Here is a 22,449-nt window from a genome sequence, read left to right as displayed (position 1 = left end):
TTGGTTCACTTGAATAATATCTCAGTAAAATGTAATTCTATACTCCATCTTACATAAGAATAATCACAAATGTGTGATCTTAGATTTCCTTCTCTTTCTTCTGTTAACTAATTTCTTTACTAACAGCTCCTCATGAATTGAGACCCTGCATCAAATAAATTTCTCCAAACCTCAAAATTAATCTGCATGAAGATAAGGCCTCCTACCATCTACCAATGAGTGAGGTATTATATCCTGAAATAGTATAAGCTTACATGATTGACTGAACTTGGTTTTGATGAAGCAAGCTTTGTCCCTGAATTTTTGGTAAGGTTGCTGAAGTTTTTTCTATATTACCAAATGGTTTCCATGTTCTTAAAGCATAGTTTCCAAATTTTTGACAATTGTCTGGGTTTTTTTTCATTGTTTTGTTTCTGTAATGTATAGGACTCTGACTATGACAATCTATACTGAAAAAACCATGTCACAAACATTCATGGGTCTTTATACAATATCAGAACTTACTGAACAACAACAAATTCACAAGCTGTATCAATTTACTTGGCATTAACTTTTAATACAATTAAGTTCACATGCTAACCATGTATTGCCAATACAAAGGTCGTTTTTTTCTGATCTTAGTTGCTAATATGAACTCTGAGATCACAAAGTACAATTTATAATAATATAGAGACTATAGAAGAAAGGTCTAAATGTCTAACTAGAAAGGTCTCAAGTAGCTGCAGAATTCAAAACAGTAAAGCAGGAAGAGGGTGTTATACATATGCCAAAAAAAAGTTACTGCAGTAAAGATATTAATAGGACCCTAATCACAAAGTTACTGACACCCAGCTCCAAGGTAGTGTCAAAAGACAGAGCTGATTTTAGTCACACTTGGTTCAGAACAAAGTCAAATCCCAGGCTTACTGGATCTGGATGGCATTTAACCAGAGGACTGATTGATATAAGCAGAAATCCCAGGGACAGTGTTAGGATTCCATTCTTTGTGGGTCCTTGTTCTGGTGACAGGTCACATGTGCCATTGTGTCCCTCTTTTTATACAACTCAGGTGAGGGGGGTGCCAAATTTGGGGTGGTAGATTTGATTAACTTATGTCTGATATTTCTGATATGATTTTATATATTTACTTATCTACTGGTACAAATTAAATATTTGTTTGTGCCTCATGGTATACTGCCATAAACAGGATGCACAATTGTTCATGTTTTGACACTGATACTTAGTGAAAAATATTTTACTGTGATGTTACAACATTGAGTACTCTCTTGACTTAGTCTTCTAAAATAAATTTGAAATGCCTCTGTAGTAGTCATTCTAGTTGTACTGAAAGGTATGAATACTGAGATTCTTGACATTTAAGTATGAAATTTAATCCAAAAATCACACTAAGAATCTGAGTCCATTTTAATTCTAACTATACAGTTAACTGACATCAGATCATGCTACTTCCTCATGATTGCTATACTGTTGAAAAGATGGCCAAAAAAATGCATTGAAGTTGTTTTGCATGACCTTAACTAGGCACCAATTTCATTGAGGGGAAAAAAATGAAATCATTCTTGGAGCTCAAAGATATATATATTATATATATATATATATATATATATATATATATATGAAAAGGTCCTTCAAGTTTATTAGACATTAAAAACAGCAGTCCAAAAACTTGAAGTATTACTTTGAACATACCTAAAAAAATGCATTTGACATTGGTTTTACCTGACTTTAATAACTAGACATCTAAGTTCTTTGAGAAAAACAATAAAAATCTCTTAGAAAATCCAATACATACATTACAAAATGCTTCAAGTTTATTGGACATAAAGACAATTGACCAGAAAGTAAAGTTTGATTAGAAAGACTTAGTAGCTCTGAAAGACAATGAAGTTAAAATACTATTTAACTGAAATTGTTTCTGGAGGTTCTCTTTTACACATTAAACTTATAAATAAATCTATTATTTCATTTAAATAAAAGGTATAGGGCAAATGGCTATTTTTTCATAATTTTTAAATAAGTGACAGGTAGGTAGTAGGGAGGACTTACCCTTCATTAGATCCTCCTGATTCAACTTTGGTCATATCACTTTTCTTGGTGAGATCACCTCAAAACCATTGCATTCAAAATCTTGATGCTAGAAGATCTTTGGCTACTCAGCCTGATAGGTTCTTCCATTTTCCCACTGAGCAGTCATATAGGGCATGACATTTCATTGCTAAAATAATGAGCAAGACAAGCCTACTATACTTAGAGTGCTATTCATTTATTCTTCATTGAACAAATAGATATTGAGATGTTTCCTAGTATATATCCTCTGTGTCAAGGGTTAGAGATGTGATAATGAAATAAACAGAGGGGATTTTTTTCTATTGTAAACTGTAATGTCTTGTATGGAAAAGAGACAGTAGACAATTACCATACAAACCATGTGATGAACATCATTGGTAATACCACAGGAGGAAAAAAAGGTACTCACCTATTCGGGTCCACAATCTAAGTAAAAGTTGATGGAAAAGTATCTCCAGGAGACTAAGCAAGCCAACATGGATGCCAAGAAGCCTGTTAACAGCAACCTCCTGTGGGTAAACAGTTAACACTAGCACCTTTTCTTGCTTCCTCTGAAAGATGCTATTGGCCTATTACAAAAATAGCTAACCACACTGAACCTTATTGCTGGGATATCAGTATGTCACAAAAGAAAGGAATAGCCAAAGCCTCCATTGTGTCCCAGCAGTGGCATCAAGAACTCTGAGTACTCCAAAGTAACATCCTCTGGTAAGGAATGTTCTCTTCAATGACCTTGGGAAGCTGGAGGGCAGTTGAAACCATTCACACTGGACTGCACCAAATCCAAGACATATCTCCTCACTTGCTATTAGCAAGGAATATTTCCCTGATGTGCTTCACTTGGCGGCCTCTCTAGGTTGAGCTCAACTTTGTCTATTCACAGGAGGATGGAGAAGCCATAGTCAGGAGAGTATGTCGGACCCTTACCAGAAAGAAACTGCCTACTGACTTCAGGGAAAAAGAGAAAAACAGCCAGGAAACAAGATTTTTCAGAGAGAAGGTAGAACATCTGGTCTGGCACATGCTCAGCAGGAAAAAGCAACAACACAATGATGCTTGCTACACTTTTTGGATGACACCTCAAAACACGAACTAAACAAAAAATATCTGGTGCAAATGCCCACATCCACCATGATTCCCTTTTCTGGAAATGTCCAGAAATAGCAGATGTATACAAAAACGGAAAGATGGCAGCCTATGGCCATGAGTGGGAATGAGGACTAACCATTGGTCACAGGCCCTTGTGTATGCTGCATTGGGCCTGGCATGGTAGTATCTGTAGTCCAAGCTACTCAAAAGGATGAGGTAGACAGAATCATTTAAGATCAGAATCTCAAGGCAAGCCTGAGGAACACAGGATCATGTACTAAAGCAAAACAGCAAACAAGCACAAAAACAAATAACCGAAGGGTTAGAGAGGTTCTCCTGACATGGAGTGTGGAAAAGGCCTCATTCTAATATAAACACCATGTTGGGAGAACAGTAAAACCTGGATTCTACTGAAAACAAAAACTCTGTTGCTCTTCTATGCAAAATAAATCAAACACTGCCCCACAACCCCTACTTTTTGTGCATTGATCCTAAATTGGTGAAATTGACTTCCAGTGATATATCAACCTACTGGATTTTGTAAAATTCTCCAAGTTATTTTCAAATCCACTTTTAACTCTCTGATTTTAGATTTGTTTCTTATTCTCTGTATTTATATTAACTTGTGTGATTATTTCTGTTACCTTTTTATTAGCTTAAATAGGTTTTTTTTTTTTTTTTTTTGGCCAGTCCTGGGCCTTGGACTCAGGGCCTGAGCACTGTCCCTGGCTTCTTCCCGCTCAAGGCTAGCACTCTGCCTCTTGAGCCACAGCGCCGCTTCTGGCCGTTTTCTGTATATGTGGTGCTGGGGAATCGAACCTAGGGCCTCGGGCATACCAAGGCAGGCACTCTTGCCACTAGGCTATATCCCCAGCCCTTAAATAGGTTTTGATACAGGAAAATCATATTTCCTAGGTTAAAAACATTTAATACAGTGTTATGACACTAAATATTCATTCACAGGGTCCAACCTTCTACAATGAATTTCTAATAATTCTCAATGTGACAGAAGCTCTAAAATCTCACATTCTTATCTACCTAATGAAACTTAATGTACCAATCAAACTAATAAGCAGAGGTAAATTTATGTCAAATTGTACATTATTGACTAAAACTGCAAAAATCCCAGGATTGAAGGTACCTACTAAAAATGCATTTGAGGTTGTTTTACCTAACTAGGCATCAGAGTTCCATGAGGGAGAAATGAATTTCTCTTGGAGTTCAAATGTGTATGTAAGATATGCTTCAAGATTATTAGACACACAGTTTAGGGGCCTAAAAATAAATTTCGGCTAAAAATCTATACTTGCTCTGAAAAACAATTAGTAAAAAATATTGAGGAGAAAATACTAATAACTAGAATTTCCTCTATAACATTATAAAATTATAATGAAACATGAAAGAGGGGCTGTTTCTTTTAAATTAAAGGTATATGATGATTGGTTATTAGTTTTATGAAGTTTTAAAATACTACTAGATAGGACAAATAAATAAAATTGCTGGCTAGCTTTCTCTTCATCTGGCTCTCCTAACTCCACTTGGACATTTTGAGGTGTGTAATCACTTCAACACCAGGCTATATTCAGAAATCACTAATCCTGAAAGTTCTTTCAGTATTTTTATTCTGAACCATTATTCAATTATTTTACCGAGTATTATTACAAGTTATGATATACCACTGTCATAATAATGAACATAAAACAATTATCACTCAGAGAGTGCTATTCATTCATTAATCATTTAACAAATATATTTTCATCCATTTTTGTGAGGCAGAGGACATGGGTGTACCTGCAGTCCTGGGGCTTGAATTCTGGGACTGGGCTCTGTCTCTGAACTTTTTGGCTCAAGGCTAATGCTCTATTACTTAAGCCACTTCTGACTGTTTTCATAGGTAATTGGAGATAAGAGTCTTACAAACTTTCCTGCCCAGGCTGGCTTTGAACTGCAATCCTCAGATCTCAGATTCCTGAGTGGCTAAGAATACTAGAGTGAACCACTGGGTCCAGCTTGAGCAATTTTTTTATGTACATAGCCTCTGCTGAGGGCTAGAGGTAAGGTGGTGAGTAAAACACAGGTTATATCTATTCTTATAAACTGTAAAGTCTTGTATGAAAAAGGGACATTAGACAATTATCACACAAAACACATGAAGAACAGCATTAATTCCACAAGGAGCAAAACAATGTACCCACCTATTCAAGTCCACAATCAAAGAAAAAGTTGATGAAAAAGTTTTCCCAGGAGAAGGTTGACAGCATCCTAAGATGCTTGAGAATAGCAACTTCCTGTGAACTGGCAGTGTTAAGTAGTAGCACCCTCCTATTTTCTCTAAAGATGCTTTTGGTTCAAATCCTTTACACTGGACTCGGGAGTTAGGTGAGTCACAAAGGAATGGAATGGTCACAGGCAGCCTTGTTTCCTAGTAGTGATCCAGAACCCTGAGTATTCCAATGCTGCATCCTCAGGTCAGGAACATCTTTTTTATACTGTCTTTGAGTAGCTGCACACATAGTACTATAAAAAGTAGGAGAGAAGACAGTTACCCACACTTGCTGTGCACAAGGAAACCTTTCCCTAGTGTGCCTCAAAGCCCTGTCTTCTCTGGCATAGGTTCAGTTTTGCATATGGACAAGTGGGTGGAGGAGGCATTAGGCAGGAGAGAGAGTCAGCAGGATTTTTTGCCAGAAAGAAATTGCCTATTCACTTCAGAGGGAACACTAAGTAAGGGAAAAGATGTTTTAGTATAGATTTCGAGAAGTGTGGCTTCTCATCAGTGGCACATGCTCAGAAGCACCATGGACAAACCTCTGATACCTACTACACTGTGGAGGAACTCCCAAAACATGGCAAGAAAGGTTGCAAATGCCACAATAACACCCTTTTTGTGAGATGGCCAGGAGAGCTATCTGCATATGCAGAATGAGTAAGTAGTTTCTTTGAGCCCAAGATACTTGAAGAAGTGATGGATGGAAGGGCACAGGTGGCAAAAACTTAGATCTTCTGGAAGCTGAAAGTCTATTACTCTTGTTAAGCAAACCAAACAACTTTGCCACACATATTCAATCTATTTATGTTGCACTAAAAAGACATCTAGTGATTTTTCATTCTGTTTATATGGTGAATTTGTCTACATTGTCAAATCTTTTCATTTCTTTTATTTTTATGCCTGAGATGAGAACTTTAAATTCTGTATCTTCTGCTTTTGCTCATTGGTTACCACCCTACCATCTGAGTCATGCTTCCAAAGCCAGTCAAATCCTTTTTAAAATAAGAATGATTATTGGTTTAGGAATCATGCTTATGCTCATTTCTATTGTTTGTTTTTATAACCTTAAATAAGTTTGATTCAGTAAAACCATATTTCCTTGGTTAAAGGCATCTACTACGTTGTTACAACATTAAATAATCCTTGCACTTGGTTCTCTGGAATTTTTTTTTAAATATCTTCAGTTATTTTAGTTGGACAAAAGTTCTAAAAACTGCCATGCTTAACATCTATCTAGTATGACAACCCACATATCAACCTAATAAATTAGAAGCCCACGAGTGTCAAATTGTAAGTTATTGACTAAGATATTGGAAAAATCACCAGGGTTATTATACTGTTGGAAAGAGCAGATGATAAGAGTGCATTTCAAGTTGTTTAATATGACTTTGACTAGGCACCTGAGTTTTTTGAGGGGGAAAAAATGAAATCTCTGTTAAATACATAAAGATATATAAAAAGTGTTTCAAGTTTATTACACATGAAAATAATGGCCTTAAAATAAAGTTTAATTATAAGCTCAGGCTGACTCTGATAAAAACAATGAGGTCAAGTAGAAAATACTTGAAGGAAAAATAATATGTAACTTAAATTGCTTCTAGAGATTTTTAGAAATTATTACTAGCAGACTAAGCTTAGAAATGAGTAACTGTTTTTAAATCAAAGGTTAGATGGTTATTCTTCATGAGAAGCTCTTAAAATATGACTGGGACATATGTAAGAAGATATGAAATTGTTACCTTGCTGTTATCTGGCCATTCTGATTCCATTAGTTTTCCTGGAGTACTCTTTGTACAATCACCTCAAACCCAGACTACTTTACAGTTACTCAACCTGGAAGTTCCTTTGCTACTCACGAATAGTGACAGGCTCTTCAACTGTTATACTGAGTCCTAATACAGGGAATCATATTCCAGTGTCAAAATAATAAACATAACAAAAGAGCTACCACTCATCAAGTACTATTTCATAATTCAATGAACAAATATATTTTAGGAAGTTTTGATATACATAGTCTCTTCTAAGGGGTTAAGATGCAATGATGAACAAAACAAAAGGTTATTTCTATTCTTGTGAACTGTAAAGTCTTGTATGGAAAAGAGAAACTCAGCTGGTAGCTCATGCCTATAGTTCTAGCTACTCAGGAGACACATAGTAGAGAACTAGCTATGAGAAAAAAAAGAAAACATACCTCAGGGACAGCTCCCTGACCCTTAGTTCAAGCCCCAGTAACGGTGCTAAATAAAGAAAGAAAAAAGAGGCACAAGACAATTATCACACAGTCCATGAGATTGATAGCATTATATAGCATAGAAGAAAAAGAAGGTACTCACCTATTCAAGACTACAATCTAGGGGCTGGGGATATGGCCTAGTGGCAAGAGAGCTTGCCTCGTATACATGAGGCCCTGGGTTCGATTCCCCAGCACCACATATACAGAAAACGGCCAGAAGTGGCGCTGTGGCTCAAGTGGCAGAGTGCTAGCCTTGAGCAAAAGGAAGCCAGGGACAGTGCTCAGGCCCTGAGTCCAAGGCCCAGGACTGGCCAAAAAAAAAAAAAAAAGACTACAATCTAAGGGCAGGTTAATGAAAAAGTGATCCCAGGAGACCAAACAGGAGGACCAGGGACTGAACAAACATTTTTTCATAGTTATTGTTGGTAAGGAATCCTTTCCTTACTGTGCTTCACCATCTGGGCTTTTCTAGGGTGGATTCAGTTTTGCCTATTCCCAAGAGTCAAGAGAAGGGGCAGGACTTTTGCCAGAAAATGAACTGCCCATTCCCTTCAGTGAGAGAGGACAAGGTAGATGAGGGGAAAAGTGTATAAAGAAATAAGATGAAGGGACTTGCGGGAAGACGGCGGAGGTGCTGCAGAGCCCTAGCTGAGCTCCATCTGACATCGCAGTTTTCTCACCCCATAGAAACTTTTACTCCTAGAAAGACAGCCAGAGTAAGTTCTAACAGTACAGGGATTCTGGCCAGGAAGGAAAAATCCACTTTGCTCGTCTGAAAACACAGATTTGAGCTCCGGGTGGCATCCCACCGCCGCTCCAGTGCCGGCGCCAGCACAGCTCCTGGCACAGCAACCCTCACTCCATGCAGCTTAAGCACACAGCGTAGACCAGGGAGAAATCCTCCAGATGGTGGCTGAGCACAGACGACCTGAAATCGCAGAGAAAGCATGAGTACCCAAGAAAGATATTCTCACTCGCACCCACAGAGCAGCTTCTGGAAGGCAGCCCTTCCTCCACCGCCAGAGCAAAGCGCCATCTTTGCCACTGCCATAGGGTCAGAGCAGATTGGAACTAGAGCAGGCCTGGGGAAAGCAAGGTCATAGGAGCCATCTTTGAAAAGGGCAAGAGGGACCGACCAGTGAGAGCCAGCTCCGTCCAGGAGAATGTCCCCTGCCCAGGCAGGAGGCATGTCCTGGGCCTCTGCTTAGCCAGAGGTGCCACGCCCTGCCCACCGGAATTTTTAAATTTAAAGCAAAAGCGGCAAGCAGCTCACAGCAGCACGGAAACACCAGACAGGGGAACAAACAGTTCCTGAGACAGTTAAACAGTCCCGTCACAAAGGAAGCCCAATTCCCAGCCTGAAACGGAGCTGCATTCCATAGCCACCTCCACCAAGGAGGCCGCCCCGCCCAGGAGGGAGGAGCCTCCCCCAGGCAAGCAACTCTCAGCCGGGTAAAACAAGCCAGAGGCACCCCGCCCTGCTGAGTCCACAGCCTATTCAAAGCCAGGCTTTAAAGGCAGCGGCCCCACAGCAGACAGAGGAGCCACGCTTCCCAAGACTGCTCAAGTCCCCATCTACAAAGGACGCCCAAGGCCTACCTGCAATCTGTGCGAACCACAGAGAACCACGTTTGCCCCAACAGGGGAGAAGGGTCAGAACAGATCCACCCCCTGCAAACTGAAATCAAGTCAAACCCAGCCAATCAGGAAAATAGACTGCAGACCATCATAAGGAAACTAGAGTCTGGGGAAAGACCACCCAAACAAGGAGGACTCTATTTTTCAAACATTTTTTAAACTTTAAAAAAAAATTCACTTCTGAAACATTGTTGGTTTTTTTTTTGTTTTCCTTTTTCACCTGTTTGTTTTATCAAGTTTTTTTCTTTTTTGTTTGTTCGGGTTGCTCCATTTCTAGTTTTTTTCCTCTTTATTTTTTTTAAAATAATTTTTCTCTGTTTTGTGCATCTGTCTTCCACTATTTTTACTTTATTTCTCTCTTTGCGTTCTTTCTTTAAAAATTACTTTCCTATGAATAACACCTCCACTCTTTTTTGCTAACTCTCCATTGTCTATCATTTTAACCTTGTTCTTTCTACTGATTCTACTCTTCTCCACATTTCCATGTCACTGAAACTAAACCAAAATCACCATCCCCCCCAATACATTTTACTCTATTCTCTATACTACCTCCAACTTACCCTCCTGACTTACTGCCTGGACTTCCAGTTTCCATTGACTCCTGGTTACTGGATAGAGGGTATCGCAGCTTAATCCAAGTGAATCAAAGGGGTTCAGAGAGAAAGCCAGTCCTAAAAGAGCTTAAAATAAAAACAAGAATTTCTTATATGGTTGTAACAGTAAATCAGTAACTACTAAATACAGGGCCCAGGATCGGTGATTATATTGAAATTGTATTCTTTAGGAACACCAAATCTAATTTTATAGACAGGTACACAAGGTATCTGTATATAATTGTGAACTTGTAAGATTTACACAGCAGTGCTTGGTAAGGGCTGCTTTGGGTTTTAAACTGTGCTCACAAGTGCTGGTAGACTGGCATTCCCAATCGAAATGGGCAGAAGGAACACAAGAAAGATGGCAAACAATGAAGTCTTATCCCCCACTCAAAACAAGCAGCAAGCAGAGCAGTCAATCAAAGACATAAAAGAGAACCCCCAAAATGCTCTACAAAGTCTACTGATAAACATGATAAATGAAAAGTTTGAATATCTTCAGTCAATTATTCTAGAGCGTGAGGAGGCAAAGCAAAAATTAATGGAGAATTTCAAGGCATCCACAAATAGAAAGACAAATGAACTTCAAGAGTCAAATGAAAAGATAGCTAACAGCTTAAAGATTTGAGAGACAACACTCAAAACCAAAGTAATGAAGTCAATGAAGTAAAGAAGTCCAAACAAGACCTAAGAAATGACATGGAAATCATCAGGAAAGACCAGTCAGAAGAAAAAGAGATTCTAAATCAAGTAGCTAGCCTACAGTCCCGACTAACTGAAGCAGAGGATCGAATCTCAGGAGCTGAAGATTCCTTAGATTCTATGGAGAAAGATAAAAAATCAATACAAATCCAGTCCAATCAACAAAACAGATCACTACAGGAGATTCAAGACATGATCAGGAAGCCCAATTTAAGGATAGTAGGTATTGAGGAAAAGTTGGAGAAAGAGGTTAATGGGATAGGCAACCTATTTAACAGAATATTAGCTGAGAACTTCCCAAATATCCAGAAGGAAAGGCCTGTACAGATACAAGAAGCATTTAAAACCCCAAACTGACCAGACCAGAATAGGACATCGCACTGACACATTGTGATCAAAACAGGATCAGTAGAGTCCAAGAAAAGAATCCTTAAAGCTGTTAGGGAGAAGAAAACATAAAATACCTAGGAATAACCTTAACTAAAGAAGTGAAAGACCTCTTTGAGGAGAACTTTAAAACCTTGAAAAATGAAATTATGTCAGAACTAAGGAAATGGAAAAACCTCCCATGCTCCTGGATTGGGAGGATTAATATAATCAAAATGGCAATATTACCAAAGGCTATCTACAAATTCAATGCAATACCCTTTAATATCCCAACACCATTTTTTAATGAAATAGATGAAAAAATCCAGAAATTCATGTGGAACAATAAAAGACCTAGAATAGCAAAAACAATCCTAAGCACAAAGAACAGTGCTGGAGGAATTACAATACCCAACTTCAAGCTGTATTATAAAGCTATATTAATAAAAACAGCTTGGGATTGGCACCAGAACAGGACTGAAGACGAATGGAAGAGAATTGAAGACCCAGAAATGAACCCACCGAACTACGCCTACTTAGTCTTTGATAAAGGAGCTAAAACAATAGTTTGGAAGAAAGATAGCTTCTTTAACAAATGGTGCTGCCAAAACTGGCTCAACACATGCAACAAACTAAAACTAGTTCCTTATATATAACCCTGCACCAAAATCAATTCCAAATGAATTAAAGACCTCAAAATCAAATCAGACACCCTGAAAACACTAAAGGAAGGAGTAGGAGAAACACTTTGGCTCCTTGGCGCAGGACGGAACTTCCTTAACAATGACCCAGTAAGGCTACAAATCAAAGAAAGGTTGGACAAATGGGACTGCATCAAACTGCAGAGCTTCTGCACAGCAAAGGACATAGCTCACAAGACAAACAGAAAACCCACAGACTGGGAGAAGATCTTTACCAGCCATTCAAGGGACAAAGGCCTCATCTCTAAAATATATGCAGAACTAAAAAAATTACCTTCTTCCAAAACAAAACCGCAAAGAACCAATAGCCCCCTCATCAAGTGGGCTAAAGACTTACAAATAGACTTCTCTGATGAGGAAATGAGAATGGCCAAGAGACATATGAAAAAGTGCTCTACATTACTGGCATAAAAGAAATGCAAATGAAAACAACATTGAGATTCCATCTCACCCCAGTAAGAATGTCATATATCAAGAAAACTACCAATGACAATTGTTGGAGGTGATGTGGCCAAAAGGAAACACTACTTCATTGTTGGTGGGAATGTAAACTGGTTCAGCCACTCTGGCAAGCAGTATGGAGATTCCTCAGAAGGCTAAATATAGAACTCCCCTATGACCCAGAAGCCCCACTTTTGGGTATCTACCCAAAAGACCACAAAGAAAATCACGATAATGCCACCAGCACAACAATGCTCATTGCAGCACAATTTGTCATAGCGAGAATCTGGAACCAACCCAGATGCCCCTCAATAGATGAATGGATCAGGAAAATGTGGGACATATACACAATGGAATTTTATGCCTCTATCAGAAAGAATGACATTGCCTCATTTGTAAGAAAATAGAAGGACTTGGAAAAAATTAAACTAAGTGAAATGAGCCAGACCCAAAGAAACACGGACTCTATGGTCTCCCTTATTGGGAATAATTAGTACAGGTCTAGGAAAGTCATAGCAGAGCATCACAAGAGCCCAGTAGCTATACCCTTATGAACACATAAGATGATGCTAAGTGAAATGAACTCCATGTTATGGAAATGATTGTTATTTCACAGTTGTAACTACTTTCAACATCCCATGAGTATCTGTAGCTTCTATTATTGATGATATTCTTGTATCACCTTACAGTGTTTGTACCTACACTATCTCTGTAATTTTATCTGACTATATTGGAAACCGTGTATACTGGTATTAGAAGTAGGAAATTGAAAGGGAATACCAAAATTGAGAGACACAGGGTAAAAAAAGACAAACAACTACAAAAGCAAAACTTGCAAAACTGTTTGGTGTAAGTGAACTGAACACCTCAGTGGGGGAAAAGGAAAGGGGGAAGAGGGAGGGGGGTATGAGGGACAAGATAACAAACAGTACAAGAAATGTATCCAATGCCTAACGTATGAAACTGTAACCTCTCTGTACATGTTTGATAATAAAAAACTGAGGGGAAAAAAAGAAATAAGATGAAGACTGGTTTATCACCAATGGAATGTGCTTACAGCCATAAAGCCCAAGCCAAGTACAAATGCTGTACTGTGGAGGAACCACACAAAAATGCCAACAAAGGAAAGAATCTAGGTTTAAATGCCCACATCCACCTTTTTTTTAATGTCCACTAAGGGCAGATATATAAAAAAAAACAAATAGGTAGCTACCTGGAGCTAGGGTGCAAATGGAGATTGGCTGTATTAAACACAAGGTCACATTACTGAATGATTAAAAAGAAAAATTTAAATGTCATTGGAACCTGGTACCATTGTCGTACACTTGTAATCCTAGCTATTTAGGAGACTGAAATCTGAGGGTTGAGATTTTAAATCAGCCCAGACAAGAAAGTCTGTAAGATGCATACGAGCAATTAACCACCAAATATCTTCATGTGGAGCTGTGGCTCAAGTGGTATAGCCCTAGCCTTGAGCAAAATAGTTGAGCGACAGTACTAGGCCCTGAGATTAAACTCCAGGACCAGCGTGCACGCACGCACACACACACACACACACACACACACACACACACACACACATACACACACACTGAATTGGGCCTGGCATGGTACAATGTGCCTATATGGCCAGCTACACAAAAGGCTGAGGCAGTAGAAATCAATTGAGAGCTTGTACTAAAACAAACAACAAACAAAAGCCTGGAGAGCCCCTATGACTGTAGTCTAGTTAACAGTCTTGATCTCTATCCATATATCAGCCCTGAAAACACACTTGTGAGTAACATGATTGCACATCTGGCCTTCAGTCATCACAGTATGCACTGGCCAGCATAAATGACCAGTACTACAAGTGCACCATTATGTACATCTAAGCCGAGCTAAGCTTTCAAATGATACAGCCAAGAAAAATATCTGATAGCCACTGTCTATAAACCTACCCAAATATCAAGTTATACCTGTCTTAAATTTCTGACCCATAAAATTATGAGAACATAATTGTTTTAAGCTGCTAAAATTTGGGTAAATTGTTATATAGCAGAGGCCAGGTGAAGGGAAGCAGAAGGTTAGCCATGAGTTAGTCCTCATGGTAGCTTAGAGATGGGGTTCATTATACAGGTCTCACTACTTCTGTTAACACCTCAAATTTCTCTTTGTAAAACCCACTGACATAAACATATACAGCAGAGTACAGCATAATACAAAATTATAATCACCCTATTTTGATTATAACCTAAATTATAATAGGCCTGTTTTAGAATGTTGCAAATTCTACCAACATTTCACAGATTTCTTCAATAGTAAAATATAAAAGACGGGAATTGTACATTGATCAAGATATATTGTATTCACAAATTGCTTTGTTAAAGGGCATCTCTCTTTTATAGCTATTCAAAAGATATCATTAAAAACCTATATGTTTGTCTGAATCCAGTAAGGGAAGGGGAACATCAAAATGGTGAGACAAAGGGTAAAACATGAACCAATGCAACAGCAATACTAACAAGATAATATGCTGTAAACCAACTGTACAACTGGGTCTGGGGAGGGATTGGGGAGGAGGTAAGGAGGAGAAAAATGAGGGAGGAGGTAACAAGTTTGACAAGAAACATACTCACTAGCTAAGGTATGTAACTGTAACCCCTCTGCATATCACCTTGACAATAAAAAGAATGTTAAACTATATTTTTTTTAAAGAAGGGAATTGTTATAAGGAAACTGGGCTAACCAGATTCAAATGCACTGTGTGGACCTGAGCTGGTTTATCTTGAAGAATAAAGTTATGTATATAATAATAATTATTATTAATAATAATAAACAGTTGATGCTAAGATGGTGCACAGTGGTAGAGCCATTGACTAACACACAAGACTCTGGGTTCAATCCCAGTACCACAGGTGTGTGTGTGTGTGTGTGTGTGTGTGTGTGTGTGTGTGTGTGTGTGTTCACCATTGGTGGAAACCAGATGAAACTAGGTGAAAGATTTAGGCCACTTTGAATTACATTTTCAGCTATCCATAAATGTATAAATATTCTATAAATAAAATATTTTAAGTTATAAAGACAAAAATAATAGGAAAATTTTAATTTTAATTAATTGTGATGTATGCTCTAAAAAAATACAAGATTACTTGAGATTGTGTAACAGAGATTCCTTCACTTTCAAGGATCCAAAATGTTAACCTTTCAACTAGGAATTAAAAGGGAAATATCTAAATCAAGATGGGGAAGAAGTTTAAGAGAAGAAACAGAAATTAAGTGACAAGGAGTTGATTGCACTGTGATAACCTGACATGAATAGAGGAAAGGAGTTTCCATCAAGATACATCTTTGGCAATTACCAAATCTGGAGATTTCGTAGGTTAAGATAAACGATGGTTCAATGTCTCTCCAAATTAGAACTGAAAAAAATTACAGTAATAAAGCAAATTACATATTTACCTATCTACTAGGCCAGCACAGAATATACACAGGAATTCCGAATAGCCTAGGTTTGGCAGGCGACTGTATCTTCTTTATGTCATCCTAGTAATGACCTTAAACTTTCATCTTTGTATAAAAGATTTAGAACTGCCTTTTGAATGACTGTCTGTTTTGCAAGGATTCCAGAGAGTTCAAGAATTCAGCTCTGGATGCATAGAATGAATCAGTGGTGCCTGAAATGTACTACTACTTAAAAACAAGGTATTGACTTACGTGAAATGAAAGGTTACAGAATATAATGCAACATAGGCAGGTTTCAACAACTCTGGGGGACATTTCGCCAGTGTTGCAAATGAAACAACTAGGTGACATAGAAAGAGCTAAACTAATCTGGCAAGATGCTTATTCTTAAAACAAACAGAATGAAATTTCATTGGCCACAATTGCCAAGAGAATGAACACAGAATGTTTGTGTGTTATTTCAAAGGTCACATGACTTGCTGTCCAAGCACCAGTGGTGCCTGTAATTTTTTTAAAAAATTTTATTGTCAAAATGATGTACAGAGAGGTTACAGTTACATACGTTAGGCATTGGATACATTTCTTATACTGTTTGTTACCTCCTCCTTCATTTCCCCCTTCCCCCTCCCCCTTTCCCTTTCCACCAATGAGTTGTTCAGTTGATTTACACCAAACAGTTTTGCAACTATTGCTTTTGTAGTCGTTTGTCTTTTTCTCTTGTGTCTCTTGATTTTGGTATTCCTTTTCAGGTTACTAGTTCTAATACCAGTATATATGGTTTCCAATGTACTCAAATAAGACACAGAGATAGTGCAGGTACAACCACAGGAAGGGGATACAAGAGGATCATCAATAATAGAAGCTACGGATTCACATGACATGTTGAAAGTAATTACAACAGTGATATAACAGTCGTTTCCATAACATGGAGTTCATTTCACTTAGTATCATCTTTTGTGTTCATAAGGGTATAGCTATTGGGGTCCTGTAATCCTCTGCTGTGACTTGCCTAAACCTGTCCTAATTATTCCCTATGAGGGAGACCATAGGGTCCATGTTTCTTTGGGTCTGGCTCACTTCATTTAGTATAATTTTTTCCAAGTCCTTCCATTTCCTTACCAATGGGGCATAAAATTCCATTATGTATATGTACCACATTTTCCTGATCCATTGGTCTACTGAGGGGCATCTGGGTTGGTTCCATTTTCTAGCTATGACAAATTGTGCTGCGATGAACATTGTTGTGCTGGTGGCGTTTGTATGTTCTTGTTTGTGATCTTTTGGGTAGATGCCCAAAAGTCGGGCTGCTGAGTCATAGGGGAGCTCTATGTTTAGCCTTCTGAGGAATCTCCATAAGGCTTTCCAGAGTGGCTGAACCAGTTTACATTCCCACCACCAATGAAGTAGGGTTCCCTTTTGGCCACAACCCCTCCAACATTTGTTATTGTTAGTTTACTTGATATATGACATTCTTACTGGGGTGAGATGGAATCTCAATGTGTTTTGATTTGCATTTCTTTTATGGCCAGTGATGTAGAGCACTTTTTCATATGTCTCTTGGCCATTCTCATTTTCTCATCAGAGAAGTCTATTTGTAAGTCTTTAGCCCACTTGTTGAGAGGGTTATTGGTTGTTTGCGGTTTTGTTTTGGAGGAATTTAATTTTTTTTAGTTCTGTGTATATTTTAGATATGCGGCCTTTGTCCATTGTATGGCCGGTAAACATCTTTTCCCAATCTGTTGGCTTTCTATTTATCTTGCGATCTATGTGCTTTGCCCTGCAGAAGCTCTGCAGTTTGATGCAGTCCCATTTCTCCAACCTTTATTTGATTTGTAGCCTTTCTGGGTCTTTGTAAAGGAAGTTCCGTTCTGACCAAGGAGCCTAAGTGTTTCTCCTACTCCTTCCTTTAGTGTTTTCAGGGTATCAGTTTAGATTTTGAGGTCTTTGATCCATTTGGAATTGATTTTGGTACTGGGTGATATATAAGGATCTAGTTTTAGTTTGTTGCATGTGTTGAACCATTTTTCCCAGCACCATTTGTTAAAGAGGCTATCTTTCTTCCAGACTATTTTTTTTAGCTCCTTTATCAAAGATTAAGTAGGCATAGTTCTGTGGGTTTATTTCTGGGTCTTCTATTCTGTTCCATTTGTCTTCAGGCTGTTCCGGTGCCAATACCAAGCTGTTTTTATTACTATAGCTTTATAATACAGCTTGAAGTTTGGTATTGTAATTCCTCTAGCACTTTCTGCTTAGGATTGTTTTTGCTATTCTGGGTCTTTTATTGTTCCATATGAATTTCTGGATTGCTTCCCGTATTTCATTAAAAATGGTGTTGGGATATTAGTGGTTATTGCATTGATTTTGTAGATAGACTTTGGCAATATTGCCATTTTGATTATATTAATACTCCCAATCCAGGAACATGGGAGATTTTTCCATTTCCTTAGGTCTGCCTTAATTTCATTTTTCATGTTTTTGAAGTTCTCATCATAGAGAGTTCTCATCACTTCTTTGGTTAAGGTTATTCCTAGGTATTTTATGTTTTTTGAGGCTATTGCAAAAGGAGTTTCTTTCCTGATTTCAGCCTTGGCATTCAGGTCCTTAGCATATAGAAATGCCATTGATTTTTGAAGGTTTATTTTATATCCTGCAACTTTGCCAAAGTTTTGGATCAGCTCTAGTAGCTTGGGAGTAGAGTCTATGGGGTTCTTTAGGTATAGGATAATGTCATCTGCGAAGAAAGAAAATTTAACTTCATCTTTTCCTATTTGGATCTCCTTTTTACTTTCTTCTTGCCTAATTGCTCTGGCTAGGAATTCTAGTACTATGTTGAAGAGAAGGGGAGAGAGTGGTAATACCTGTCTTGCTCCTGATTTTAAAGGGAATGGCTTTAGTTTTTCACCATTTAGAATTATGCTTGCTGTTGGTTTGTCATAAACTGCCTTTATTATATTCAGGAGTGTTCCCTGGAATCCCAGGTTTTCCCGGGCTTTTAGCATAAATGGGTGCTGGATTTTATCGAATGCCTTTTCTGCATTCAGAGATATAACCTTGTGGTTCTTTAGCTTGCTCCGGTTGATGTGGTGGATTGCATTAATTGTCTTACGTATATTGAACCAACTTTCATCCCTGGGATGAATCCAGTTTGATTGTGGTGTATGATTTTTTGGATGCCGTGTTCGATTGGCCAGAATTTTGTTGAGAAGTTTTGCATCTATGTTCAGCAGGGAAATCGGTCTATAGTTCTGTTTCCGTGATGAGTCCTTGCCTGGTTTTGGGATAAGGATTATACTGGCTTCATAGAATGAGTCTGGTAATGAACTTTCTCTTTCAATTTCATTGAAGAGTTTGAGAAATATTGCTGTGAGTTCTGTTTTGAAGGCCTTGTAGAATTCTGCTGTGAATCCATCTGGACCTGCGCTTTTCTTGGATGGGAGATCATTTACTGCCCTTTCTATTTCAATGCTTTACCTAGGTCTGTTCAGAAGGTTTAAATCTTCATGGTTGAATTTGGGGATATCACTTTTTTCTAGGAAATCATCCATTTCTTCTAATTTCTCAAAGTTTTTGGCATAAAGGTTTGCAAAATTGTCCCTTATTGTGTTCTGAATTTTGCTTGTTTCTGTGGTGATGTTACCTGTTTCATCTCTGATCTTGTTTATTTGGGTTTGCTGCTTTCGTTTTTTGGTCAGGTTTGCTAAGGGTCTGTCTATCTTGTTAATTTTTTCAAAGAACCAACTCTTTGTTTTGTTGATTCTTTTGATGATTTTTTTTGTCTCCAATTGATTTAATTCTGATTTGATTTTAATTATTTGCTTTCGTCTATTGACTTGGTATTTGGCTTGTTGTTGTCTTTCGAGGAGATTAAGGTGCTTCCTTAAGTCGTTGAGTTGTTGTTTCTCCAGTTTGTTGGTGAAGGCACTGAGAGATATAAATTTCCCTCTGAGTACTGTATTTTCTCTGTCCCAAAGGAGCTGGTATTTTGTGTACTCATCTTGGTTGAATTCCATAAACACTTGAATTTCTGTTCTCATTTCTTCAATGACCCACTGGTGGTTCAGCAGTGTGTTTTTTAGTCTCCATGAATTGTAGGATTTTCTGCAGTGGCTGTTTGAGATGAGGTCTAATTTTTTTTTCCATTGTGGTCTAAGAGAATGAAGGGAATGGTTTTGATACTTCTGTATTTGTACAGATTTTCTTTGTGCCCTAAGATGTGATCTATTTTGGATCTATTTCCTTTTGCTGCTAGAAAGAATGTGTATTCTGCTGTTTCAGGATGTAATATTCTGTAGATGTCAGTTAAGTCTAATTGGTCTGTGCAGTTATTTAGTTCTGTGGTTTCTTTCTTCAGTTTTTGGCGTGCTGATCTGTCCAGAGGTGACAGTGGAGTGTTAAAGTCCCCAACTATCAATGTGTTTGGGTCTATGAGTGTTTTTAGAGTCAGTAGTGTTTGTTTGATGAAGTTGGGTGCTCCTGTATTTGGTGTGTAGATATTTAGGATGGTTACATCCTCCTGTAGGAGAGATCCCTTCATTAGTATGTACTAACCTTCTTTGTCTCTTCTTACCATTTTTAATTTGAAGTCAATTTTATCTGATACTAGGATTGCAATGCCAGCCTGCTTATGTGGGCCATTTGCTTGATAGATGTGATTCCAGCCTTTCACTTTTAGAAGATGTTTACTTTTGCTGGGTAGATGTGTCTCTTGGAGGCAGCAGAAAGATGGATCTTGATTTTTGATCCAACTTATGAGCCTATGTCGTTTGATTGGAGAATTAAGTCCATTAATGTTGAGAGTTAGGATTGAGAGATGATCATTTGTTCCTTTCATTATAGCTATCTTGTTAAAACCTGTGTCTTCCCAATTCTTCATCTAATATTCTGATTTTCTATTTAGGGTTCATTTTTCTGTCTGTATAGTGATCTTGATTATTTTCCCCATATAATACATTTTGAGGATTTTCTGTAAAGCTCGTTTGGTGGAGATATAGTTTTTCAGTTTTTCCTTACTGTGGAAGACTTTTATTTGACCTTTGGCTATGAATGAGAGTTTAACTGGGTACAGTATTATTGGTTGGTAGTTATTTTTATTTAGGGTTTGGTATACCTCATTCCAGGCTCTCCTTGCTTTCATGGTCTCTGCTGAGACATGCTTCATGCAAGAGACATAGCCTCATGTGCACAAGACACACTCATACACACGTTGAACAAACAAGTAGTTATTTTCATTCTAGTGCTTTTTTATCTCTAGATTTCTCCCACAGTTATTCAGAGTCTTCTGAAAGTATTATATTATCTAAAAGAAGGGAGGGGAAGGGAAAAACAAAAACTAAATTCTCATATCTTGATCCTTTCACCATATTCTTTTTTTTTTTTTTTTTTTTGGCCAATCCTGGGCCTTGGACTCAGGGCCTGAGCACTGTCCCTGGCTTCTTCCCGCTCAAGGCTAGCACTCTGCCACTTGAGCCACAGCGCCGCTTCTGGCCGTTTTCTGTATATGTGGTGCTGGGGAATCGAACCTAGGCCCTCGTGTATCCGAGGCAGGCACTCTTGTCACTAGGCTATATCCCCAGCCCTCACCATATTCTTAAAAGGGGGTTTTGATATATGTACTCACAGTAATACTGCAATCTGTACACAGTAAACCTGCACCAAATTATACTTATTTTAATATATGGTCTACCAGAAAACAAAAGGTCAAGTAAGAGCTTTGGCTAATGGGAAAGCATTGAAGCATAACTGTATTCATGTTTACACCTGTTCTCTTCAAACTGATTTTTTCTTTTTTTTTCTTTTTTTTTTTTTTTTTTTTTTTTGCCAGTCCTGGGCCTTGGACTCAGGGCCTGAGCACTGTCCCTGGCTTCTTCCTGCTCAAGGCTAGCACTCTGCCGCTTGAGCCACAGAGCCGCTTCTGGCCGTTTTCTGTATATGTGGTGCTGGGGAATCGAACCTAGGGCCTCGTGTATCCGAGGCAGGCACTCTTGCCACTAGGCTATATCCCCAGCCCAAACTGATTTTTTTTTTTTTTTTACAGATCTACTAAGGAGGAAATTTTTATTTGATTTATAATAATATTTCAATTTTACAGAGCTGTAAATTCCATCACAAGCAATGGATTGTACTGTCATAAACAAAGTAATAATTATGAGCTGGATAGAGAGGAGTTTTTGCTAAGCATGTAGGACTAGCTATTCTTAGCATACATTCTCTTTAAGAAGATACAAATGAAGAGATGTGCTGATTCAATATCTATCTTGGCAGCCAATGATCCAAATAGTCTACACACTATTAAAATTCTTGAATGTCTTTGTTTAGTCCAGATCAAACTGACTCAACTTGATAGTTTATTTAAAACAACATTTGTAACAATTTGGAAATTTTTTATTTTGTTTTGTTATATTTCATTTTTATTTTTGAATCTTGGCTAGTATATACTTGAATTTCTTTTGTGATGCTCCAAGTGAAATTCTAACTAACATGGCTAGGCATATGATCAGTATAACCTGCTAACATGACTAGGTAGGTGGTCAAGACAAGTGAGAGGAATAAACATGAGATGATTTTAGGTCAAATTAGATAAGAGAAATTTTGACATGTTTCCTTTCTTACAGATAGTTAAAAGGAAATGTCTTGAAAGAATGAGTATGATAACCACCTAACTTTAATGCAGAAGGATAAGAAACCCTCAATGAGACTTTTACCCTGTGTGACCTGTCCATTTGTGATCTAGCCCGCCAAACTGATTTTTATTGAAAAGAAAAATTCTTAAGTGTTATTCAGAGAATTTTCTTTACTAGGCCTCTAAAGGTTAAAGCTTTATAGAACAATGATTTACATACTCTGACAAGAGACACATTTTCATCCACAAGTAATATGATTACATAATCTTGTCTAACGTAAACT

Source organism: Perognathus longimembris, chromosome 5 (assembly GCF_023159225.1).
Source record: "Perognathus longimembris pacificus isolate PPM17 chromosome 5, ASM2315922v1, whole genome shotgun sequence".
NCBI classification, from domain to species: Eukaryota; Metazoa; Chordata; class Mammalia; order Rodentia; family Heteromyidae; genus Perognathus; species Perognathus longimembris.
The sequence above is the reverse complement of the archived record's forward strand: the minus strand, read 5'-3'. Positions refer to the sequence as shown.